The following is a 27,350-nucleotide window of genomic DNA, read 5'->3' as shown; positions in this document are numbered from 1 at the left end:
AAAGATGTCCCATGTTCATGGACTCTGATTTCAAACTGCTTCAAATTTAACACTGCTTTTTTGTCATCATCAGCAAATAAAGCCCACACAGTCAACCGCTATTTCTCAGATTACTTTTGCCTAAAAGTTCATCCCGAACCTCTTTTCCCTTCTGAGTCTTCTATATGCCATGGAGTTTCCACTGTTGGGTTATGTTTATTGCATCTTCATGCTCATGATTGACTTATTCCTTCCTCCTCTACTTCCTGCAAGCATACTTACTCTGTAGCATACTCCTCTACTGACACCAGAAAAAACAAGTGACCCTCATATTTTAACGACAGTGCAGTGCACTTCCAGGAACTGGCAGTCACACACTGACAGAAGTACGTAAGGTGGCTCTCATCACAAAGTTCCTGAGCTCCTCCCAAGTCAAACAAGAACAACAACTTGGTCTGGGTTGGCACCCTGCTTTGTGAGCATTACATTTCGAAGGTAGCCTCTTCAACCTCCTCTCATTCCATCTACATTTCTGATGTTATATGTGGTTACTGGGAGGTTTTTGTTACTATACTTATAATTATAAGTGAGTTATAATTATCTAATTGATTCTAAAATATTCAAATGATATTTGTGATGATCAAGGAAAACAACAGGGGGCTTTGGGGTCCTGGTGCATGATTATGGAAGAGGACCCAAGTTGGGGTTAAGTGTGTTTTGCAGACATCTATCATTGGAGAGATCAGAAATTGTACCCATGTGTCAACAACTGTATAGAAGACCATTAAGCCCCATGATTTTAAAAAGGAATAGCACAGAAACATTTGGCTTGCCAAATGAAAATGCTACAGCACAGTTCTATACCAATTAACTTAGAGCCCTGTGTCCTCCCCATAGTCCTAGTTCTGGTAAGGTTAGTGTGAGAGAGCAGCTAGTGAAAACCCCTCTTGTGAGTAAGGGGCCCCAGGACCAATGAGGTCAAAGCCGACCTGGGAAGGAGGGGCTTCCTCAAGGACTGTTCTCTCTGGGGAGCTGTGGTCTCAGATTCTCTGGGAGGGCTCCTGTGCTTTCTTCTGTACTATAAAAACGAGTTTTGCTCCTTGGACATTCCTGAAAGTTGATGAAGGCTACACAAAGCCAGATTTCTTCCTGGATGGACTGATTCTCCTCATGCCTGGAAGTATTTCCTTAAAGTTCAAATATATAGGAAAGGATTCCTTTAAGTCACTGGGTCACAAAATTGCTTTGGCTAGAATCTCAAAGGTACACAGCGAGGCTGTGTGTGTGTGGTGTGTGTACACATGTATACTTTTTTTTTAGGCAATATTCAAAAATCAGACTTGTTTTAAAAAAAAGTGTTTGGGAGAAATGACTTTCACACCTAAAAGTGTCCATCTGCATTCTATGGGGATGCCCAGGAAGGGCACAGTTACAGCTTCAGGCCCAACTTGAGCACATGAACACACAGGACACACTGCACTGACCAGGTCACCCTGCAGGAATTCTATGTCAGATGTTTCTGTCCTACAGTGCCTGCTTCACCCACCCTGGACCATGTTAATAAGCTCAGGGCACCTGTCTCCTTCCTGCCTCTGTGCCCCCAGAGTCCTATACTGAGGGACCGGCAGCAGCAAAAGCACCCCTTCCATGTCCCTTCCAAGATCTTCCCACACTGTTCCTGGACTCCCATTCCATTCTACTGTCCTTTCAGAAAACTAAGAAAATCCATTTTAAAATGTTATTCTCAGAAAGCAACTTCTTGTAGTATCATATTTTTTAAAAAGACTTCTTAAGCAGGTTGGCACAGGTTTAAAACAAGGTTTATTACATTAAGGTGCAGTAGTACAAAGGGTTTATACAGCAAGATAGACAATTATTGGCAGAGATAAGAGTAGACCAGGCCCAGGAATCCATAAGTTACCAAAGTTAAGCTCCATGTGTTCAGTCTCCTGGGAGAAGCATCAAGGCAGGTCCTGGGAAGCCAAGCTGGCCTGAGTGCGCAAAGCATGAGCAGAGGGAGGGTAAGAGGAGCCGGACTTCCGACTCCTGGAAGTTAAATCACTTGGTTTACACAAGTCCATCAGCCTGATGTCAGCCATATGCTAATTATGTTCTCATGGTCAGCCTCACCCTATGCTAATCAAGTCTCAAAGTCCTATTCAAGGGCTGTGTCACAACACTGTAGCTCTGAAAAAAGACTAAGGAGACAGGGAAGTCTAATATAAGGTGGCTTCTCCTTCGGATCTAGGGAGCCCGTACGCACTGTGATGCTACAATGCCATTTAGCACCAGAGATTTCAGTTTCTCTACTTCCCTCCCTTCTCTCCCCTCCTTCCCTCCCAGAGGCTGTCCTGCCCACCCTCCCCAGACACACTCACTAGAGCAGAAATTCAGGCATCTGAGATACACTAAAATGTTGGTGCCTGGGCCTCACCCCCAAGGATTCCACTGGGTTCCCACACAGGGAGCCTTGTGTCAGTACATAGCTGAGATGGTGTCCTCCCACCCTCCTGCTTTCTGCACATGTCCCTGAATCAAGGGGTGGCTATGGGAATGGCCCACTGCCTGGCCGTCTGCACCATTCAAGGTCATATAGTCACAAAGGCACTGAAGATCAGGTTTTCTTTCTCAGTTGTGAAATTAGAGTTACTATTTGGGTCTTATCACATGTGGCAGAGTGATTTTTATCCAAGAATCTGTCCAGCTTTCAGAGGGGAAGGTGCTGCCCTGTTGGCTAGCCCTCACGCTCACTGTCTATGCCCCAACTCCATGCTGGGCTCTCCATTGCTCAGGCTGTCATCTCAGCAACCCTATCTCACATGTTGCCACTGGAGTCTGGAAACACTCACCAACTTTCTGGAAGCCTCACAAGCATGGGTGAGAGCTCACCTGAGAGTTGCTTGTGTGGAGAGAGCAGACAGATCTATGAGATCTGTGCTGTGCTGACACTGAGCATGGAGCTACTCCGGAGGTGGCAGAGGAGACAGGATGAGGGTCAGGCCATATGTTGTCTAGAAATGACGTGCTAGTAACTAACCTATGTCTGGTGCTAGTCACTTATCACCAGAGTTGCCAAATCCTGTTCCTGTGGACCCTAGAACACTGCCTTTTGTCCTATGTGTCACATTTGGTCTCCAGAGAAATTTCTGAAGAAATGGTCTCTGCAAGTGGAGGCCACCACCATCTCTGTCACTACAAATGCTTTCTGCTAAGTACCAAATAATGTCCAGCTGTGGGCTAACATTTACTGGTAGTGTCTGATTTGCTCTTCATACTTCAGAGATGGAAGCTGAGGGTAGTGAGGCTAACGAGCTGGCTGGAAACAGCACGAGTGGACAGTCACCTTGCCACCCAGGACCTCCAGCACAAAGCCAGCCTTTACATGCTGCCACAGAGCTGTGTTGTGATCTCTCATAAGAGTTGTTCTTTTTAGAAAATGCAAACAATTTTGTGGCAGCCTTCCTTCCCACTACTGCTCATGTGAAGAGGTTTTTCAACTCTAGATGCAGATGACATTTTGCGGCTTTCTGAAAACACAGATGCTAAGTCCTCATGGGGGGTGCTAACATGGAGCCAGCTTTGGGAACAAGTCAGCCCAAAAGAGGAGGGGAGGCAGGTACAAAAAGCTATAGCCCAGCAAAACTGAGGAACTCACAACACAGAAAGCTCACAAAGTCCTCTGGGTCAGTTACTAATGCATCCTCCATGTACCTATTATGAGAGCAGAGCTGGAGCCCCTATTCTGACTGCCAGGCCAGCAGAAGGCACTGGAGACACTGGAGATGGGAGGGAAGGCCTCTCTGGGAACAACTGGAACCAGCCCACACTGTGCTGGGAAAGGGCCCCGCACTTGCACCACCGGGACAGTTTCTTTACTGCACAGGGAGTTGTCCGTCCTCAGAATAGGGGCCCTTCCTGCTCACTGTTCCAGGCCCAGGCATGCAAGCCCTGCTCTGCAGAGCTCTTTCACCCTTCAGGAAACAGTTACTTAGGAGGAAATGCTCTGTTTCACCAATGTTTCCTGAGTCCAGAATATCACTGCTGAGCAGCCTCCCTAGCCAACTTTCTCACTGTTTTCTGGAGGAGAGGGAGAGAGGGAGTGTCAGGAAATTGTGAGGATGTGGTTGAGCTCAGCGGGGCTCACAAAGCACCCTGCATTCCTGATACTATGGCCTATCTACAAAAATCACTGTTTTGCCTGAAAGATCCCCACCCATTCCATTCCTTTGATCTATCTTCTTTCTACCCTCAAAAACCTCCCTAGTATTAATCCTACCAGTTAAAACCCTTGCAACAGTTGCTAAGGAAGTTTCTACCTTCCCAGCCCACTTTTGCCTCTCTCCGCCCCTTTCCTAGCCATTTCTGTTTCCGACTTGCCACTTCCGGGTCTGCCCTTTAAAAGCCTTGGCTCTCTGATCAATAAATATATATTGCATTGCCTCACTGCCACATGTTTGGTTCCTGAGTCATCTCCCTCATGTGCTGATTGAGTAGCAGCCCAGGCTGGCTCCGGTCAAGTTCTCTCCAACCAAGAGAGTATGCACCCCAGAAGAGGCACCCCCATGCTAGCCCAGCAAGGGAGGGATGGAGGGAAAGAGAGAGGACATACCATACAACACCCCCCCATACTCCATGCCACTCCCATGTGGTGCTGGGGCTTGAACCCAGAACTTCACACATGGTAATGTGTGTCTGCCAGGTGAGCAATCAGCCCAACTCCTTGATTTTCCCTCATCAGATTGTAGCCTTGATCCTGTCCTCCTGATCAAACCCTGACAGGCACACTGGGTTGCCTGAGAATCTTGCCCATGTCTTTGCCACTCTGTCACCAGGTTAGCACAGGCTCACTAAGAAGCCCAGAGACGTGTGCCCCCCCCCTTCTCTACCAGTAGCAGAAAAGCATTCTGGAAAGAATCCTACTGGTTGGCAGAATGTGAGGATCCAGCCTGACTGAACATTTAGGCTGAGGGAAGGATTCCTGAGCTGAGAATGACTTGCTCTGATGTCTAAGGCTGGACTTCTGCTGCCCTACATCACAACAGCAGGAGAATTCAAGTCAGTTCATTTACTAGATGAACATAATTAGTATTTCCTGACTATTTTATATAGAATATTGTATTTACACAGAATACCTAATTCATAATTTATTCTCCATGTGGCTTGATGTAATTTAGGTAAGAAGATGTTGATGTGTGTATGTTTCATATCTACTCTGATGATTGTGGTGGCCGTGAGGAGAGATGGGAAACCCTGATATTCTGCATTTTTTATTCAGGAAAATGTATTAAAAAGTTGGTAAAAACACAGCTCTGAGGGACGAGTGTTTCCAGAATTTGGTGGAGAGGATCCTTGGACAGGACCCATGTGAAGAATCACAGGAAAAGCAGATCTTGCTACTGCTTCTGCACCTCTCTCTTCTCTCTCTCCCCTCCCTCTCATCACAAATACACACACACACACACACACACACACACACACACACACACACACTTATTGAGTTATCTACTATGTGCCAAACACTGTTCTCAAAATTCCATCTACCTCATGGCACAGAGCAGAGGGCAAGCCCTGCCCTCAAGGAGCTCCAGCTGGTGTGATGCTAATCTATTATAGTTACAGAAGACAAAAATCAGTGCTATCAACATCTGCAACTTGGGGAGCAAACCCAGTTGCCTCTCTGGCCAACAGACAGCACACTAGCCTGGCCAGATAGTGAGTCAAAGGAGCCGTTCTCAGGTCCAGCCACATCATAAGGTAGGTGCTATTACTGTTCTCCCTTTCTCCATGAAAGAAGAGAAGGCTCAGATAGGGCAAGGCTCTTTTCCAAGAGCCTTGGAGTGAGTTAGCGACAGAATTGGGACACAGTTCTGTCTGATTTCACAGCCCTACAACACCCACTGCTCTCTAATATGGAGAAGACACTCCCAGAGCAGCCTTAAAGTGCAGGCTGAGCTGAAAAATGGCATGTGGAAATCTTGGATAAAGGGCCACCCTAGTAACACAGCCACTGCCTTTGGAGGGTGCCCAAGCTCCTGAGGGGCCTACTCCTGGGTGACAAGGAGCTCTGGCTCCAGATCATAAAGGTGGGAAGAATGAAAGAACACAGGCCTTTGGGAGTAAGCTCACTTATTCAAAAATCAAAGATACAGAAACAAGTGTTGGCAAAGCTGTGGAGAAAAAGGAAATTACACATTGCTGACAGGGGTGCCCATGGGTCCAGACCTACTGTGACTCAGGAGATGGCACAGCGGATAAAGCACTAGACCCTTGAGCACATGGTCCTGAATTTGATCCCCAGCACCTCGTGTCAGAGTAATGCTCTGGTTATCACTTCCCCTCTTGCTTTCTCATTAATAAATACAACTTTAAAAAACAGACCTACCATATGATCCAGCACCCCCCTCAGTGAGATGGTCTGAGAAGCTTTCTGCATGCCTGTGTTCACTCACGCGCTGTGGCACTGTCATAGGAGCCAGGGTGTGGAAGCAGTAAGCTGTAAGCTGTGCACACAGTGCGATACTCTCTGCTCTAAGGAAATGGGAAATCCTGCCATCTGCGAAGGGAGCTGGAGGTGGAGGGAGCTGTTCAAAGTAAGATACACACAAGGAGAAGGTCCAAACTGGACGACCTCACTCTTATGTGGAATTAAAAAAAAAAAAAAGCAAGGGAGTAAAGTTAAATGATAACAAGCCTTGGGTCTGAGCAGAGAGCTGTCACTAAATAGGGAAGGAGTGTCTGGCGACAGTAAGCTGTGGTGGAGAGGTGATGCTGCTCTGTGTGTGTGTGGGGGGGGGTTGGTAACAGACATTTGAAGAGGTGTGAAAAACTGTGCTCCTAAATGTACAGTTTTATAAGTCAATATAACCTCAAAGGAATTAAAGAAAAGTTTAAAAGTAAAGAAGACCATTTCTTTTCAGTAAACAGTCTCCTAGTGGTGGACCTGCCCACCTCACACTTCTCTGTGGTCTCCCACACCAGCAGCACCAGCATCATCTTTCTCCCCACCCTGACCCACTTCTTTCCTGCGTGCTGTGGAAGGTACCAGGTATCGCAAGCATTCCCTTGCTAGTGCTTTCTCCCACAAGGAGCATCCATGCCTACGCACTCCAGTGCCTCCGTCCACAGGAACTCCTCACTCACCAAGACTCACCAGTGTCCTCCCTGGCTCCCTTCTCCTTCAGGCACAGCTAAGGCCATACTGATGTCCACCCACAGTGGTTGGGACTCCTCCACTTTTTGACATCATGCCCCGAAGTATAAAATGAAGGCTCCCAGCTGCCAGTTCAAGTTTGGACACCACTGCACCAAGGGAAGCTTGGGCGCTAGAGTGTCTATCTGAAAAAGCTGGCCTGTTGTGAAGGCCAGTGACGACCAAATAAATAAAACCACACACATACATACAATGAAGTTCCTGCCCTACAGAGATATCTGTAAGCTATCAAGAACCACATCAAGAAACTAGGCACAGAGCTTATCTTCCATTTTTACCGAATATCTTCCAAATAAATGAATTGGTAACTAAGACAGAATAAATGAGAGGCTAGCACCACGGTCCCACTGACAGAGAAGTTGTTCAGTCCATGTGTTATAAGTGACAAAGAAACCTCAACCAAGAGATTTGGCACTGAGACAGTTTGACTTCTCTAAACTTAATTATATTTCTTCTCAATTGCAATTGTCTTAACTAATCCTCCAGCAATTCTGTAGCTGGGTTACATGTAACTCAGATGGGAATAAGTCATTTAACTTATGCTCAACACTGTGTAATTAAACAGCAGCTTCAGTATGTTATTTCCCACGCACACCAGTTAGGGAATTTCTTTTTAAAGGAAATGGATCTTGGACCCGGGATTTGGGAGAAGTGGGGCAGGGCTGAGAATTACCATCACTTCCAGCTAAGGGAGGCAACAGAACACAGCAGTGAGAGAGGCTGTGTGTCAGTCTGTGGTTCTCAACTCCTGCTAAGTTGTACAGATATTGTAGGGGATTCTTGTGATGAAATAAACCACAGTGCAAATCCAACACAAAATGCTGAGAACATATAAGTTTGTGGAACCTTTATTATAGGTGTGTGCACTTACAGCTCAGAGAGTAATATTTCTTACTGTAGATCACTGTGAGAATAGGACCATTATTGAATTTTACTGGAAATCTACTGTTGTCAGCTCACTGTGTGACATTAGAAAACTACTTAGTCTTTCTAAATGCTAGATACTTTTCACATTATTATGATTAAATGTATAAAAACATTTAAAATACTTAGAATAATGCTTGTTAACAAACAGAAATTATATAGATTTGCAAGGAAAGAAGAAAAGGGAGAGAAATTACAAGGACAACCAGAAAATAATAAGGTTCAATAAGTTCAGTCAACAAACTCCTGATTTGCAAATGAGAAAAAAAATCCCAATTCAAAGAAAGTGACTGATAAAATTCCATGCAAATGGAATGGAAGGAAAATCTCAAATAGCCACAATTTTATCAGACAGAATAGTCATGAAAACAAAAACTAATAAAAAGACAAAGGACATTATACAGTGATAGAGCAATCAATGCAACAAGAGGAAATATCAATAGTTGTGCCCAACAAAGAAGTAAAAAAATTAAACAAATATCACCATACCAAGATGGAAATATTTACAGCAAGTTAACAGTAGAAGGCTTTAACATTCCACTCTCATAAATGGACTGATTGTCCAGACAGAAAATCAAAAGGGAAATGTCAACACGGGGGCTAGGTGGTGGGGCACCGGCTGTACAAACACATTACCATGCACAAGGACTGGGGTTTGAGCCCCAGCTCCCCACCTGCAGGAGGTACACTACAAGAACTATAAAGCAAGTCTGCAGGTATCTCTCTCTCTCCCTATCTCTCCTCCCTCTCAATTTCCCTTTGTCCTGTCAAATGAAAGGGGAAAAAGGGGGGCAAAGAAAAGGAAAATTGGCCACTGAGAGCAGTGGGTTTATAGTGCCAGCACTGAGCCCTAGCAATAACTCTGGGGGCAATAAACAACAACAAAAAATAATAATAAAAGAAAAAAAGAAGTGTCAGCTTTAAACAATATATTGAATATATCTACAGCTCACTCATCCCCTAACAGCAAAATAGACATTCTTCTCAAGACACATGGAATTCTCCAGGATAGACACAGGTTAGGCCACAAGTGAGTTTCAGCAAATTCAGGAAAAATTTTGAAACCACACCAGGAATCTTTTCCAACCAAATAGGAATGAAACTAGAAATAATTACCAGAGAAGTGGAAAAAGATCCCAAAACCACAGACATACTACTTAAACTTTAGGTCAACAAAGGAGATGTGGAGACTATAAAGATAGATTTGTTTTTTTAAGATCTTACTTATGTGTTAATGAGAAAAATAGAAGGAGAGAGAGAAAGAACCAGACATGTGCTGCTGGGGATTGAGCTTAGGACCTCATGCTTGAGAGTCCAATGCTTTATCCAGTGCGCCACCTCCTAGACCACCCAATGGAGATTTTTCAAAAGCATTATTGATAAACTCTTCTCAAGGATAATCAGGAGAGAAGGTTCAAATAAAATCAGAACTGAAACAGAATGTTATAGCTAATAATAAGAACACAAAAGATCACAGAAGACTAGTGAGATGTGAATATAAGCTAACAAACTGGACAACTAGGATATGCAGATTCCTAGAAATAATCTTCAAGGTTGAATCAAGAAAAAACAAAAATCTGAATGCAATTAGAAGTAAGGAAACTGAATCAATAATCAAAGTTCTACCACTAGAAAGATAAATGTCCAGGACTAGATGACATCTCTGGAGACTGCTGCCAAATAATCAAAGGAGGCTTGGTATTTGTCAAAGGTTCAAGAGAAATAAAAATGGAGAAAGATAACCAAACTCATTTTATGATACCAGCACAGATCTGGTAACAAAATCAGACATGCAAAAGATGATCATACTTGACAGGAGACTGAGTACCAACAGAATCCTGTTTAGCAGTAAAAAGATTAAATCCTGCCATTTGCAAGAATATGAATGGACCCAAAGGGCATTACCCTTAGTAAAATCAGACAAGACAAATACCATATGATTATCTCATATGTGTATATAGCAAAAACAAAAGAATGAGCCAAATAAGACAACAGCAAACGTTTAGACTTTCAGGCCAACTAGTAAAGGGCTGATAATATAGTTCACTGAACAGTGCACCTGCCTTGTCATGTGCACAGCATAGATTTGAACTTGGTTCCCACTGCACTGGGGGAATCCGGTGTGGTGATGGTATCTTTCTGTCTCTCTCTCTGCAAAAGTTGATGTGGAATGGTGAAGCAGGGAAGCAATTACAGAAGCCAGATCTTCCACCTTCTGCAACCCATAATGACCCTGTGTTGTTTTCGCTGGGCTGGCTTCACGGGCGTGTAACAGACGACCCGGGACTCATGGCTGGGTTGTACGCAGTATCTCTTTATTCATGCAGGATGCAACACAATCTATACCAAGCTAAGCTAAACTAAACTAAAAACTACAAACAATCTTGTCCTTATATATATACTAGCCCAGTAGGGTGGGAACAGGATGCAAGGCAGAGAGGGTGGAGAGAAAAGTGACTGGTGAAAATCAGGGTATGACAAGGAGAGGGGGCGGAGCAGGCAAGAATTCTACCACTGAACCACCAATGCCCTGGAGGGAGGGTGGTGCTTGTTAACAGCGGTTATGTAAATAGAATGAAGTGGTTATGTAAATAGAATGAAGTGGTTATGTAAATAGAATAGTGTTAAGCAGGGGGGATTAAACTAATGAAACAGAAGGGGGTTTTAGAAGCATACCAACAACCCTGGGTCCATACTCTCAGAGGGATAAAGAATAGGAAAGCTATCAGGGGATGGATTGGGATATGGAGATCTGGTGGTGGGAATTGTGTAGAATTGTATCCCTCTTATCCTGTGGCCTTGTCAATATTTCCATTTTATAAATAAAAACTTAAAAAAGAATATAGCAGATTTGGGGTCTCAATGTTGGAAGAAGCTAGGAAGTCTATTTTAGATATATTCCATGGGGCCCATGACTTTACTAATTTCAGCTAACATGCAGGTTATATCTTGTATTTATCTTTTTTTAAATTGTTGATGTAGTTATTATTGTTGGATAGGACAGAGATAAATTGAGAGAGGAGGGGAAGACAGAGGGGGAGAGAAAGATAGACACCTGCAGACCTGCTTCACCACCTGTGAAGCGACCGCAGGTGGGAAGCCAGGGGCTCGAACCGGGATCTTTATGCCGGTCCTTGTGCTTCATGCCACCTGTGCTTAATCCACTGTGCTACCGCCCAACTCCTATATTTATATCTTAATGCATTTTCAGCCACCAACTTGCAGATGCTACCATGACATCAAACTGACTTCCCTAAGCAGATAATTTACCAATGTGTCCTGGAACCCCACCTCCCCAGAGCCTTGCCCTTCTAGGGAAAGATAGACACAGGCTGGAGGTATGGATTCACCTGTCAACACCCATGTCCAGTGGAAAAGCAATTACAGAAGCCAGACCTCCCACCTTCTGCACCCCATAATGATCCTGGGTCCATACTCACAGAGGGATAAAAAATAGGTACCACTTGCGCTTAACTTGCTAACGCTACCACCCAACTCCCCAGAGAGGGATAAAGAATAGGGAACTTTCCAATGGAGGAGATGGGATATGAAACTCTGGTGGTGGTAACTGTATGGAACCATACCCGTTATCCTACAATCTTGTTAATTATTAAATCATTAATAAAAATATATAAATGAATGTTTAAAGAAGAAATGAAGAGAGATTCCATGCTCATGGAATGGAAGAATATTAAAATATCTACAGTACTCAAATCTTCAGACACAATACAATCCCTTCACAATTTCAGTGACATTCTTTACAGAAGTAGAATAATGTTAAAATTTGTATGGATCCAAAGTAATCTTTTTTTTTTTTTTCCTCCTCCAGGGTTATTGCTGGGCTCGGTGCCTGCACCATGAATCCACCGCTCCTGGAGGCCATTTTTTTTTCCCCCTTTTGTTGCCCTTGTTGTAGCTTCGTTGTGGTTATTACTATTGCCCTTGTTGACGCAATTCGTTGTTGGATAGGACAGAGAGAAATGGAGAGAGGAGGGGAAGACAGAGAAGGGGAGAGAAAGATAGACACCTGCAGACCTGCTTCACCGCCTGTGAAGCCAAGTAATCTTGAGCAGCCAAAGTTATCTCAAGAATGAGCAACAAAGACAGAGGCATTATACTTGAGCACTGCTTTCAAACTTTAGCAATCAAATAGTATAGTATTGGAATAAAGGCAGAGGCCCAGACCAATGACAAGGGAGAGACTATGGAAGTGAACCCACACCCACATGGTCGGTAACTTATAACAAAGGAGGAAGCAAGCTACTGTTTGGGAAGATCATCTCTTCACTGAGTGGTTCTGGGAAAACTGAACAGGCGCACGCTAAAGAATAAAATTAGCCCTCACACCTATAGTCATCTAATTTTTGATAAGGGGCCCCACTCTATTAAATGGAGAAAGGAGAATCTCTTCAATAGATGGTGTTGGAAAAATTTGGTTGAGATATGAAGAAGAATGAAACTAAACTACATATTACCAGAAACAAAACTCCAAAAACCAAAGTAAACTCCACATTATTATAATTAAGTGTATAAAAACATTTAAAATACTTAGAATAATGCTTCTTAGAATAATGGATCAAGGACCTGGATGTTAAACCAGAAACTAATCAAATACTTAGAGGAAGATATTGGCAGAAAACTCTTTTCTATCTAAATTTTATGGGACTCTTAGATGAGACAGACCCAAATGCAAGAAAGACTAAAACAAAAATAAACCAATGGGACTACATTAACTTGAACAGCTTCTGCACAGCCAAAGAAATCACCACCCAAAGAGACCCCTTACAGAACGGGCAAAGATTTTTATATGCCATATATCCTAAGGAGTCAAACACATTCATCCAAAAAGATGTGTGTATACCTATGTTCATAGCAGCACAATTTCTAATAGCCAAAACCTGGAAGCAACCCAGGTGTCCAACAACAGATGAGTGCTGAGCAAGTTGTGGTCTATATACACAATCGAATACTACTCAGCTATTAAGAAAATTATACTAAGTGAGATAAGCCAGAAAGAGAAATAAATATGGGATGATCCCAGTCACAAACAGAAGTTAAGAAAGAAAACATAAAACAGAACTTGGACTAGGTTTGAAGTATTACACCAAAGTAAAAGACTCTGGGGGGGGGGTAGATTTTTAAGCTCCTTTGTAGAGAGGAGGGACACAGATCCATGGTGCTGGCAACAGTGTTAATCTATGCTTCTATTAACCTATAGTCTTATAAATCACTATTTAATATGTCAGGGGAAAAAGACTGAATGTCTTGAGTTCTATAAATGCATAGATTTCATTTCTGAGTATATATCCTTTAGTCTAAACATTTAAGGTTTCAAATTTGTTGACTGAAAGAATTTAAGAACATTTACATTGTTAAAGCATTTCTAATAACTTCATTTTTTTAAAATACCAAATTACCTATAATCTTAGACCAGGTATATGAGAAACCATCATTCCTGTCAGTATCTAAGATACAGTTATTTATAAAAAGCATTAAATGACATAAATCATGGTGAGGTCTTATTAGTAAATCCTAACCATGGGCTTTTTTTTTTTAAGTAAGCCAAGCTCCCAAATAATTTTGTTATAGTAATTATCTATGACCATCTTAAGCTATAACACAACAAGAAACCTTTCTTATTCTCTTTAAAAATCTGTATTTCTCCCAGTCCTGGAACCTTTGGGACTTTGCTTGTATTTCCTCATGCTTCTCTTGTTGATCTCGTCCCCTGTGATAATGCCTTTGCTGACCTCAACTAAACCAATGTAAACAGTATCTCCACACCATTCATTACTTCAGATTGTATCCAGAGATGATGAGTCTGAGATGTCAACCCTCCAACTCCAACAATCTTGTGAGATCTTTCCTAACACATGAGACTTCTGGTTCCATTTTAAATGGCGCATTCCCTAACAAGGTTACAAATTCTAGATGCAGACCAGGGACTAAAGGACAGGGTATATGTGAACATGTATCTATAAGTTAGGGTAAAATATGTGCCTCAAAGTAAAAGTTCTCAGTAATACGCTTTGAGTAGACTTAGACTCAACAAATGCAGCAAGAAAGTAGAAAGACCTAAAGAAGACACCATAAAGTACCTAATTAAATATTTACTACTTAGGCCTAGACACCCTCCTCTCCTAGCCCTACTTCACTTCCATCACTTTAAACCTAACCTTGTCAGAAAAAGTAAGGACTACAAAACCTGGCTAAGGGCAAGAAACTGGCAGAGTTTAAGGTTGGCCTTTTTGGTCAACTGCAAGCCACCTCATCATCTGGGGCCCTAGTCAGGGGATCTTTGGATTAACACAGCTATGATGGGTCTAGACCTCCTATTAGATCCCTCTCTCCACCATCACGAGTCTCTTCCACTAGGAATGTCATCATAACCCCTCTAGTGGGCCTCTCCAAGAGCAGTGATTCCCTTCTCTCCAAAGGGAAGCTGGGTCAACCTACTCTGCCACTTGAGGAAGACTAGTCCTGAAATGAGTGCAGTCTAGACTGTTCCCAGCTGTGACCATGGAATATGAGTATACATGGACCCTGGTCAGATTGATGAGATTAACAGTATATATTTATATACTCTTCTCATATTAGGGAGCTACTCTCTGCCCTAGTGCAGCTTTCTAGTCCTATTCTCCATTCTGACGTCATCTTCCCAGACAATACTTTCAGTCCACCTTAATGTTAACTATCAGATCAGGTAAAAATTACTAGTCATATGTCACATGGAACATACCTGAAAAAGACTTCCCAGCTTCATCCTACACAAAGACCTCTAGCTTCATCTGCCCTATTTCCCACCTTTGGGTGGCTGTCTACTCAACAATTTCCTTTATATCCTACTGCCTTTCAGCCACCAAGTTGCAGATGCTACCATGATGCCATCCTAACCTCCCTGGACAAATGATCTCACCTATGTATCCCAGATCCACATCTCTCCAGAGCCCTACCCCACTAGGGAAAGAAACAGGCTGGGGGTATGGATGGACCTGCCAACATCCATGTAAAGCAGAGAAGCTATTACAAAAGCCAGACCTTCCACTTTCTGCATGCACCCCATAAAGATCTTTGGTCCATACTCCCAGAGAGGGATAAAGAATGAGGAAGCTTCCAACAGAGGGGATGGGACACAGAACTCAGATGTTGGAAACTGTGGAACTATACCCCTGCTATCTTACAATCTCCTTAATCATTATTAAATCACTAATAAAAAAAACTTAAAAAAAGACTAAAATTAGACCACTGTATTTTACTACACAGATAATAACTACAAATGAATCAAACTCTTGAATATAAGGTTTGAAACTATAAACTCTTAGAAGAAAACATATGCAGCAAACTTCTGGACATTGGTCTTAGCGATGTAGTTTGGTTAAGACAGGCATGGTAAACAAGAGCCAAGAATCCATGTGACTACATCAGACTTAAAAGATTCTGCACAGTGAAAACTTAACAAAACAAGAAGGAGGCCCACTAAATGGGAAAGGGTATTTGAAAATCATGTCTGATCATGGGTAATAATCAATGTATTATTTTTTATAAAAAAGTCTAATCTAACTCAAGAGCAAAAAAAAATCCAATTTTAAAACGGGCTGAGGTTCTGAATAGATATTTTCCAGAGAATACGTGCAGATGGCAAACAGCTATAGGAAAAGGTGTTCAACATCACTAATCAGTGAAATGCGAAATCAAAACCACAGTAAGACATCATCTCACATCTATCAGAATAGTCATCACTCATCAGGAACAAAAAAGGAAAACAGAAGTGTTTGTGAGAACATGTGGAAATGGGGACACTTATGAAACGTAAATTGAATAGCTAGTATGGAAAAACAGGATCGTGTATCCTCAAAAAAAAATTAGACTCAGACCTATCAAAGGATCCAGTAATCTTGCTTCTATGAATTTATTCAAAATAAATAAAATATAATAGTTCAAAAAGCTATTACATTTTTATATCTACTATATCAAGATTTTGGGGGGAAAGACATATTTCACTGAAAGATGGATTGGTAAAGATGTGGTATACACAATTCAGTGGAATACTACACAGTTGTTAAAACTATCTTGGCATTCTGCAACATGTGTAGAACTTGAAAGCAATTTAAGTGAAATAAGACAAAGAAATCAAAACAGCACACGACTGCACTTATATGTGGAATATAAAATTTAAAAACAAAAAAGTTCAGGTTCAAAGAACAGACTGGTAGTTTCCAGGGGTGGGGGACACTGTTTGGGAGTTGGGAAAGATCAATAGCTACAAACATACTCGTCTTTCATATTTTATTTCACTGAGCACCATCCTCATTGGTGGACTCTGGAGAAAATACAGTGTTCTGACTAACACATGAATATAGCTGTCATGCTACACAACAGCAGTGGGGAATGTTACCAGCAGTATCTGTTATGAGAATGAGATGAGTTAGTGAGTGGCACATCTGTGCACTGCTGCATACACAGCAAGCCCAGTATCTGGACTGAGAAGACTGCACAGCCAATCATCTTACTTCACTGGACATAGAAGCATTGCACGGAACTCTCACTCCTCAGCCTGGTCCACATGCTCTGTCATCAGACCCCATGGCCTCGCCCACTGCTGGCCCTTCCCTCAATGGAATCCTTGGCTCTCACCTTTAACTTCAGCCCCACCATTCTCTCCTCTTCCTCCAGCACTCACTGGCACTTACTACTCCTTTCACAATCACTCTGTACAGTGCAAAAAACATTTAAACACCATTGTACTCTGAAGTAAAACAACTTTTTCAGAGAGAGAGAGGGAGGGAAACAGAGCCACCATAGCACTTCAGCTGGGCTCAAAACTAGGATGTGCATATTACAAAGCAAGCACACTGTCCAAGTGAGCTGTCTTCCCAGCCACTCAATAAAAGTCTTGAATAATCAGACTTGTGTGGCTCTCCACTGCCCCAGGCTTCATCCTGCACCCCTCCCCAACCCCTCATCCTGCGCTGTCAGGTGCAGTGACTGACTCCTCTCTCACTCCCTTGTTCAGCACTTCCAGAGGTGTCACCTTCTCCAACAGAGCATACTTTGTTGGCTTAGTGGCTGTGGCACTCAGTCTTGATGTTCCTTCCTCCATGTGCCATTTCACAGACACTAGCCAGGGCAGCTCAGCCTCTGTGTCAGTTCAGAGCAGCTCCCCACACCTCCTCTGCACAGGCTCACCCCAAGCGCTGCATCCCATCTCAGTATCAGGGCACTAACTGCACTGCAGGTCAACTCTGTTAAGTCTTTGTGACGAACCTACACGCCTACACTCCAATTGCTATTCGCTCCAGCTCTTTATTTGCAAGCCTAGCATAGCGGGAAGCATTCTGTGTTGGTATGTTCCCTTCCCCCCGACCTCTGAGAAGAACTGGTTTGCCCCTTGCTAGTTTTGCGCCCTGCTTTCTCCCCGCCCCCTATGCTAAGGACAGGCAGAGTCCCAGCAGCAGCGGTGGAGAGAGGATGATGGAGAAAAGCACATGGTGTGGTGATTTGCCCGTTCGTGAATAAAGATTAAACTGCGTTCTCAGCCCAGCCGTGTGTCTCTGGTTGTCCCTGTTACCCACCCGTGAAGCCAGCCCGGATAAAACAACATATGGCGCCTACAACGTGGGACCGGACCTGCGCATCTCTCAGATAAGTGAAGACAATTTGGCTACCTATGCACTATGGCCTTCTCTTCTGCTTGTGAAGAGATCTCCAAAGGCCTCTTCCCTTTCTTCACGAGACTGTTTTGCTGTTTCTGGAACATTTATCTCTGGACCACTCTGTGGTTTCTGCCCAACGCCAGCCCACAGGAGCCCAACGCCAGCCCGCAGGAGCCGGCTTTCCGCTGCGTGGCGCGGGGCACTGGGCGTGGGCTCCCTCCACGCTGCTCGGCCACTGTGAGCAGGGCAGCGGGGCAGGGCCGCGGCAGCCTATCATGGCCACCACCCCAGGGCACCTCGGCCCGCGCATGGCTATGAAGTCTGCATGGCTGGCCTGTCCGCCCTCGTGCTATGAAGTCTGGACAGATCCCGGACCACCTGGAGACTGCGGGCTCCCTGCTGAAACTGGGCCCCCTGGCCGAGATCTCCAGCTTGGGTCTGAAGGCAGATGAGCTAAAATACGCAGAGATTCGTCCAGAGATGGCAACCTGCAATTCCTAGAAGTGAAGTTGCCCAAGAGGCCACCGCTGGACCACACATTCCCAGAACGGCTAAGACAGTATAGATCTAAATTTGTGTTTAAAATGACATGTCTTCGTAACAAAAGTTTCTCTCCTTGTATATTGAAGACCATGTGTATGTATGTGTTTAAAGTTTGGTAACATTAACTTTAAGGTTAAGAATATAACTTTAAGGCTAAATTCTTACCAGGCAAAGTTAAATGAAAAAGGTTTTCAACGTAATTCTCATAAAGATAAAATTAACTTACATTTAAAGTCTGAGGTAAAAATTAGGTAACAATCAATATATTTTAACTAAGTTGGTCTAAACAAAACCTGCGCACACCTAGGGTGTGTCTCCATCTTAAATGGGTGTAACAAAAAGTTAAATAGACTTGTTGATATGTAAAACTCTCGATTACCTTCCCTATTAGAAATGGTAGATGACACAATGGCTATGCTAATGATACTCATGCCTGAGGTTTTCTTTCCTTGATTCTCATGTTTACCTTTTCACATTCTATTGTTTAAACTTTAACCAACCTTAAAATCATTCTTAAAAAGACTTCTAATTGTAATAGTTATCAATTGTGATAAACTTCTAACCTGCTACAAGTTTGTTTCATAGTAAGTAAATTGCAGCTGTCAAGTTCTCTACAGAAAAGCAGAATTCCGGCAGCAGACCTTCCTCATACAACACTCCACCCCCTGGCATTCTTCCGTGGACATCTGCTTTCGACTGGCACTCCTATTGGACTCACTGGTACACCCTTAGACACTTTGCACAAAAGTGCAAAAGTGCTGCTATATTTCTCAAACACTGACTGCAGCCAGCTGCCTTTGGGACTCTAGGTCGTTCCCCACCCCCATGCTAGAAAATGCCCATCGAGGCAAGTACGCCCCCCAGAGGCAGGAAATTTTTTTTTAAGCTGATAAAGTTTTGCCCACAGAGGCAAAAAAATGGCCCCATCAGGCCCTCCCTTGGCAGCACACTGGTTCTTCTAACTTGCTTACATGTTTCTCCATGTTTGTGCCAGTTTCTTTTTTGAAAATGCCTGTATGATATAGGTTTCTGTTCACCCCACACCCCTGATACTGTGGTCATTTAGTTAAAAACAGAAGGGGGAATTGTTGGTATGTTCCCTTCTCCCCGACCTCTGAGAATTGGTTTGCTCCTTGCTAGTTTCGCGCCCCGCTTTCTCCCCGCCCCCTATGCTAAGGATGGGCAGAGTCCCAGCAGCCGCAGCGGAGAGAGGATGATGGAGAAAAGCACATGGTGTGGTGATTTGCCCGTTCGTGAATAAAGATTAAATTGCATTCTCAGCCCAGCCGTGTGTCTCTGGTCGTCTCTGTTACCCGCCTGTGAAGCCAGCCTGGATTAAACAACAGTTCTGGGTCACAGAGCCTGCCAATGGCTACTGGCTGACATGTCAAGCCCTCAGCAAAGGGCTGGAGAGGCTCATGGCTGAGAGCATTGTTACCTCTCTCTGCTCACCACCACCATATCTAAACCATGGGGTACCATCAGCTTACCACCAGTTACATTCCTAAGTCAACCTACTTCCCTCCACCTCTGCTCCTATCTGCCAGTGCACTCTCGACATAATTTTCAGAGAGGGGCTGATAGTGGCAGTGAAGGAGACACTTCACAGCTCCACAATCCTTGGCGGTCCCTTGGTGCTGGCCACAGTGCTCCTATGTGGCGCCGGCAAGGCATATGCTTTGCCCACTTAACCATCTCCCAGACTCCAAGTCTTGACATTCCTGCTCTTCCTATAGTTTATTCTTTATAAAGTAGCCAAAATTAATTTTAAACACATAAAAATATTTTACATTCCCTAAAAAAAAAAAAACCCTTTTGTTTCCATTCATGACATACATGGCATCACCAACTCCTTAGCCCAGTTCACAATTTAACAGAAGCAACACTACCCCCTCTCTAAACCACGAGACTCCCTCCCTAGCTCATGTGTTTTATCTGAACCAGCTTTCTGTCTAAGTCTCAGGTTTTTTTCAAGTTCGCAACCACCTTGTACTTGTTCTTCCTTCTACGTGGATGATTTCCCAGCTGTTGTCCCCACAGGACTGGTTCCTTCGATCCTTCCATCTCAGCCTCAGTGTCAGTCACTGGCACCTAGAACAGGCATTAGTCACCACTGCCCCAACATATTGAGCCTCCGGATGGTACTCAACCATAAGGTGTGTGTTTACTTAGTAGCTCTGTTGAGGTGTAACTGACAACCTGAGCTATTTCAAGTATACCTGATGATTTGATGTATGAACACATTGTGAAAGCTTTCTTTCATCTCATTCATTAGCACATTTGTCACCTCAGCTGTATAGTTTGGGGGAGGACATTTAAGCTCCCTCTGCAACTTTTCAATTACATGACGCTCTTGTCCCCACATTATGTGTGTGAGCTTCAGCCAGTGTTCAGGTCAGGGCTGAGAGTTGGAGCCCTTTCCCCAGCCTGTGAGGCACTGCCTTTGGGTGCTGCCTCTGCTGCACTTCCTTCCTGGCTTTCTCCAGCCCTCCCACTATATCATGGCTCTGGACACCTACTCAGTCCAGCACTGCTCACTGACCCACTGGGGCCCAGAGCCACCACACTCAAAGGAGCAAGTGAAGCCTTGGCTCTGGGGCTACATCACTCAGGTTCTGAGGACATAAAGTGTGTTCTCATCACCTTCCTTTTTGCAGGCTCAACTCACACAGCTCACACTCAGAACCCTCTCCTCCCCGTGACTACCACCACTGCCTCTAGCCACAGCCCTGCCTTGATCCAGCTCATCATCCACACTACCATCTCTGTCCAAACTATCACTGGATGGTTTTCCTGCCCCAGATCTTCATATATTCTCTCAGTTTATAAAACAAAGTTCTAAATCCTTTCCCTGAGCCTAAGTCCCTTTCAGGGTGACTATGAAGGCAGCCTCGGTACAGAGACCTAAATTGTCTCTGGGTCTTCAGCTAGAACATTCCCAGAGGATTCATGCTACCTTTCCTTTACAGTGTAAGTGATTTCTTAAGAGTGAAGCAAAAAATCCAATACCAGAGGTCCCCACAGTGGTGCCCACTGCCCACCACCCAGCACCCTGAGCCAGGCACCTGGGACAACTACACAGGTGCCAGAGCTGTAGTCCAGGGCTCCAGCTGGCAGGTTCACTGCTCCACACACACCAGATGCTTCCATAAGCAATTCAGTGGGTTTACCAGGGCTCCCTGATCACTTCCTTTGGAGATTTTGAAAAGAGTGAATTCTCCTTCAGTTCTTTTGATATGAATCCTTAAGAGTGAGATGGAAAAATCATCTGTGAAGTCTTGGAGAGAACAAACACACAAAAAGAATTCTAAGTCTGTAAGTCTGGCCAAGAAAGATATAAAACAAGGTAGAAGAAGCCCTCCGGGAGCAGGAGCACTAACCCTGTCAAACATCCTGTGCAGAGTTTTATCAATTATGTGGGCTTCGGGCACAGCATATCAGGGGCAGCAGAGACAGATTAAGGATGCCAGCGTCACAGCTGCTGCTGGCGAGGCCACCCATGGAAGTAGCACTGCTCCCAGCACTGACTGACTGGACTTCACAGCAGTTACCAGGAATGTGTGACTGTCACCCTGTGTCCCAGATGAAGAATCTCAGAAATGGGGTCAATAGGGTGAAGCTGGAACTTTACCAGGAAATATAACTCTAGAATCCAGTCTTACTATTTTTTGCAACAAAGCCCAGGAATAGGCTTCAGGTGTGTATTATAAACCCATATCTCTAGGTACTGTTTTCCTTAAGTCAGAGATAATGACTACACTTCCTGTATTTTTTCATCTATGACATAGAAGTGACAGCCATATTCTCCTGGTCACTGTTGTGAAGTCCAGCCAGTCAGTGCTGTGTTACAAGTCCCAGTATAAACTCTCCAACACTAGTTACTGCTGTTTATCCTATTACCTCCTGACCCCACTACCTCTCTCTAGTGTGTGTGTGGGGAGAGGGTGCTTGTGCGTGCATGTGTCTCCCTTCCCTTTCTCCAGACTCCTTTTAAATAGAAAATGTGGCAGTTCCAGAAGTTGGTGAGTGTCTTCTTAGGGAGAGTCACACAGTGGCTTTGGTGTTTGTTCTTGGAGAATGTGCAGCCATTTTGAGCATCAGTGTCCTCCTGCAGGGGCTGGAGGTCAGGGAACACCTGCCCCTCCCAACAAGGCAAGGCTGTGGTGCAGTGACCATGACATCATTTATATAAGGTACTTGAAATGGCTCTTGCTTTCTGTGAGGCTCTCAGGTGCCAGTTACTGGTGTTCTTGGTAAATAAGAGTGGGCTTCATCCAGGACCTGCCTGTGTCCCTACATTCTAATGACTTGATCTCCCACAAGTCAAGGAGCTGGGCCCAGCCCTGTGCAGGAAGTGGATGCATGGGCTCATGAGATGAGCAGGAATGTGGTGTCTTTGTTGATTTTGGGTTCAGGAAAGAAGGCAGAAGGGCTAGTTTAAGGTAGGAGGATGTGCAGCCCAGAGAATTCAGGCCCCCGAGTCTCTGGACACTGGCCAGGCAGCCCTGTGGACACTGCCAGAGCTGTGGCTGGCTTCTTGTTGCCCCTCCTGGTGTGGGACTGAGAGGAGAAAGAGGGCTTGGCCTCTAGAACCCTGCCTGTCCTAAGACATAGCCATTTCCTCTAGGCCTGAGAGTGAGACTTGAGGGAGCAGAGACAGTGGCAGTGCCTCACATCCATAACTGGACTTGGCTCTCCTGGGAACAGAAGAGGTGCCTGTCAGCTCCTCTCTCCCCTTGGCACGACTTCTGGGAGGGCCCCTACCTGGAGCCTGCAGGCAAAAGGAACCCCATGTTTGTTTCAAGTGGTAGAGGGAGGATTCCTGTGTGCCTTTCCCTTCTTGCTCCTCCCCGACCCCACACTGGTAATAAATGCTCTGGGCTTTTGTTGTCTGACATTACCTCAATTAAAATTTTAGATAGGAGTCTGGTGAAGAGAGAGCTCACAGCAAACAGCTGACCAAGTTCTGTGTGAAGCTGAGAGAGGCACATCCCCTATCACACCCACCAGAGGCATTTCTGAGGCAGGAATAGGAAACTCTGAATTTGTTCTCTCTACAAGGAGCTGGGTTGCTTATATTTTGCTGCAAAAGATTTCAGGCCATTGGGGACATGTCCTGTTGTTCCCTGGTTCATGCCCACCCTGTGTGGACAGCCCATGTGTGCTGTTAGCTTTATGAGAGACAGAATGAAAGAGACCAGGGCACTGCTAGGCTCTGGCACAAGGTGGGCTAGAAACGGAATGTCAGACATACAAGTCCTGTGCTTTAACTCTGAGCTGCCTGCTGGCTTCATGGCCCTTTGGAGCAGGTTGCCCAAACACTCTTGACCCTGGCAGTGTACCAGCTTGAGCCCAGGCCTCTTCCTGCTATAAACGCTGCTATAAAACATCTCAAGTCTACAGACACCTTCACTTGAACATGCCCTTCCTGCAGCCACCAGGAGCTTGCTCTCATTGCAGAAAAACAGAAATTTCCACAGGGGCTCAGGAGTGAGTATTCCCCTTATCTGGTGCCTTGGTCTTCCACTATGACTGTGGCTTGTGGAGGCAAGAACCCCAGGGAGTCTGTGTGGTTGTGATGCAGGGCTGGGGAGAGAGAGGACTTCCTCTCCCTGACGCTGTCCTCAGTCACCCATCTGCGAACCCAGTGCAGGCAGGCAGATTCCCTCACCCCCACCTGCCTCACAGGTCTGCCCAATCACCCAGCAGCATTACAGTGGGGTTCTGTAAGCACACTTCCCATCTTCCCACCTGCTGCTTGTTGACACAAGGCTTCAGGAGACCTTGCTCCCTGAAAAGCAGGTTTTCTGAACTAGGTCTACCCATGATCTGCAAGTCCCCACCTCCCTCCATCAGGGTGCAAGAGAGACGCAGACCAAGGGCTCCTATATTCACCTGCTCTTTCCATCTCCCCAGCCACACCAGGATGGGAAGGCCCACTGTACAAAAGTGCAGAAAGGGGGGGTGGCAGTGGTAGCACAGAGGGTTAAGCAGAAGGACCAGCGTAAGGATCTCAGTTCGGTTCAAGCAGCTGGTTCTCCACCTGCAGGGGGGTCACTTCACAATCGGTGAAGCAGGTCTGCAGGTGTCTTTCCCTCTGTCGGTCTCCCCTCCTCTCTCAATATCTCTCTGTCCTTTCCTGCAACAACAGCAGCAATAACAACAACAATAATATCAACAACAATGATAAACAACAAAATGGGGACAATGGCCTCCAAGAGCCATGGGTTCATAGTGCAGGCACCAAGCCTCAGCCATAATCCTGGAGGCAAAAAAAAAAAAAAAAAAAAAAGCGCAGAAAGCATATATGCCACAGTCAACAGTCTCAGGAATCAGAAACGAATCAGTGACTCACTGTTTGGGCCACAGGCTGTCGTCCACTGGGACCCCAGGAGCAGCCAGTCCGCTGTCCGAGTCTCCTTCCAGCTGCTGACCTCAGACAGCACTTTGAGAGTCTCCTCTTCCCCTTCATCGGCTCTCATCCTTCTCTTCCAGTTTTTCCAGATAAGACTTATCCTACTTCCCCTCAGTCCTTTGTCTTCCTTTCTTTGCCCCACACAAAACAAAAACATTGCTCCTTTTAGCATGTCCTCCTTGGCAAATGGCAGCCACTTGCCCAGGAATCTATGCAAAACCCTCCAGGTTATTCTAATGTGAACAAAATAGGTATTTATTCTATCATGAGTGCATATGAGAATCACCTGTGGGACTTATTTACTCTGATGTGTTTTTAAGGCAGAGGGTCTGGGCAGAACCACAGAAATTGTATTTCTAAGAGGTTCCTGAGTGGTGTTGACCTTGCTGATCTGAGAAAGCTATCACACTTTGGGAACTTCTTTGCCAGAAAATCCTTTTACCTTTGTCTCCCAATCAACAGAGGACTGACCAGGTGCCATTGACTTCTGTCTCCATTCTGGTTTAATCTCGCTGCTGCCATGGGCCTGCCCCAGCACACGTTTTTGCCATTCTTTCCTGAGCTACTACAATCACCTGCAACCCGGCCTTCCTGCCTCTAGTCTTGGTCCCTTCAAAACCTACTGCTAGTGAAACAATAGAAGTCACAGATCTATTAACTATCGATTGTCTTTTTGAACCCTAAGACAGCAGGAACCTCAAATCTCCACTATAGAGCCCCTACTTCCCCCAGTCCTGGAACCCTTGGATAGGGCCCACTTTCCCATATGCATCTCCCAATCCAAACCAAATAATATTGCATCTGCCGATCACAACCTAAGCAATGCAACGATTACCACCTCAACATGCTTCACCTCAAACTGTATCCAGAGACTTCACGTGTGGAATGACAACCCTTCAGCTTCATTACTCGGGTGAGACCTTTCCTTTTATAGTACACTCTAATTTCATCTCAGGTGGTTCACTTTCTAACAAAGTCCCATAACCTAGATATACACCAGTTTCTGTGAGAGAGAGCTTATGTGCATACGTATCCATAAACTACTGCAAAATATATACCTGAAAGCAGAAGTACACTAGAGTTTGCAGTGAGTACCTCCCTAATACTTCCTCTCCACTATTCCAAGCTTGGGATCCATGATTGCTCAACAAATTGTTTGGCTTCATATGTTAACTCTCTTTTCAATCACCAGGTTCCAGATGCCACCAGGATGCTGGCCAGGCTTCCCTGGATTGAAGACCCCACCAATATGTCCTGGAGCTCAGCTTCCCCAGAGACACACCTTACTAGGGAAAGAGAGAGGCAGACTGGGAGTATGGACCGACCAGTCAACGCCCATGTTCAGCGGGGAAGCAATTACAGAAGCCAGACCTTCTACCTTCTGTAACCCTCAATGACCCTGGCTCCATGCTCCCAGAGGGATAGAGAATAGGAAAGCTATCATGGGAGGGGGTGGGTTATGGGGATTGGGTAGTGGGAATTGTGTGGAGTTGTACCCCTCCTACCTTATGTTTTTGTTCATTAATCCTTTCTTAAATAAAAAATTTTAAAAAAAGTCACAGATCAGCCCTCATGTCTCCCGTCAGCAGTGTCCCACATCCCCGAAAGAACAAAGCCCAGCTCTCTTAGCATGGAGTGCAAAGCCTTCTCCTCATTCCCCAGAACTCCACAGGCTGAAGCTCTGTGGAAAGACATTCCCAGCACATAATCTGACTGGTTTCCTGCTCTTTCGGATGTCCTCACTTTTCTATTCTTCCTGTTTGTATATCCTGGTTCTCAGTTCAGCTCCCCATTGTTCAGGAACCTTCTCTGCAACCCCTCAGGCTGCCCTTCCAGGTCCCCCTGCACAGCTCAACACAGTTTCTTGGCACACTGTTTGGAAACCGTCTCCGTGTGGCCGCGTGTGGCAGGAACCTCATCACCAGTACCTAACTCAACAAATGCTTCTGAACTGAAATTCCTCTCCCAATCCTTCTCTCTTTCTACTGGGATCTGTCCCTTCTCTTCCCCAGATCCCTTCCCTGTGAACTTCACAAAAGCTATCAGAGACCTTAGAAGGAGCAGTAATGGCCAGGCTTTAGCTCACCAGTTGTCTCTGCCAGGCACTCTGTGAAGTCTAGTTATATCTTCTCCTGTGTTGTTAATAAAACAACACCTCCACTTCCCCCATATCAGCCTTCCTCTTCAAACAGTTTTATAACTGTAGTGCTGATGATCTAAATGGAACCCTATGAGGTGAGAAGAGGCCACACAGAGATTAATGTGGCACATTTAAAGGGCAAAACCCAAATCAGATGCATTTCTTTTGCTGTGCTCATGAGTCACTGGGGCTGCAGGAATCTTCAGCTCTCTGCAGAAGTTGGCATTTCTACTACTTTATTTCCTAATAAAGTCGGGTTTGTCTGTGCTGGTTTGTGAGCTTCTGGCCTCAGAGAAACTGAGCAGAGATAATAGAAATTAGGCCTAACCCCTAATATCCAATGTTTTCTTTACTCCCCCGCCCCCAACACAGCCTTTTTCCTCACAGGGAAATAAATGACTTCCTGGTCATTTATTTGGCATTAATGGACAAATTAATACTAGAAATGGAAATAAGAGAAACTGGGTAGGGGCTAAAGCAATATCT

The 27,350-nt window shown here is 44.8% G+C and overlaps 1 long non-coding RNA gene across 1 annotated transcript in view; it reads right to left on the bottom strand.

The window, feature by feature from the left end:
- The window catches only part of LOC132539416 (uncharacterized), a 52,081-nt gene extending 27,184 nt beyond the window's left edge, over window positions 1–24,897 (bottom strand). The window contains exon 1 of the long non-coding RNA XR_009550700.1: window positions 24,665–24,897. This is a non-coding gene — a long non-coding RNA (uncharacterized LOC132539416). The remainder of the gene's footprint in view (window positions 1–24,664) is intronic.
- Window positions 24,898–27,350: the final 2,453 nt, after the last annotated feature.

Source organism: Erinaceus europaeus, chromosome 7 (assembly GCF_950295315.1).
Source record: "Erinaceus europaeus chromosome 7, mEriEur2.1, whole genome shotgun sequence".
Lineage (NCBI taxonomy): Eukaryota > Metazoa > Chordata > Mammalia > Eulipotyphla > Erinaceidae > Erinaceus > Erinaceus europaeus.
The sequence above is the reverse complement of the archived record's forward strand: the minus strand, read 5'-3'. Positions and strand labels throughout refer to the sequence as shown.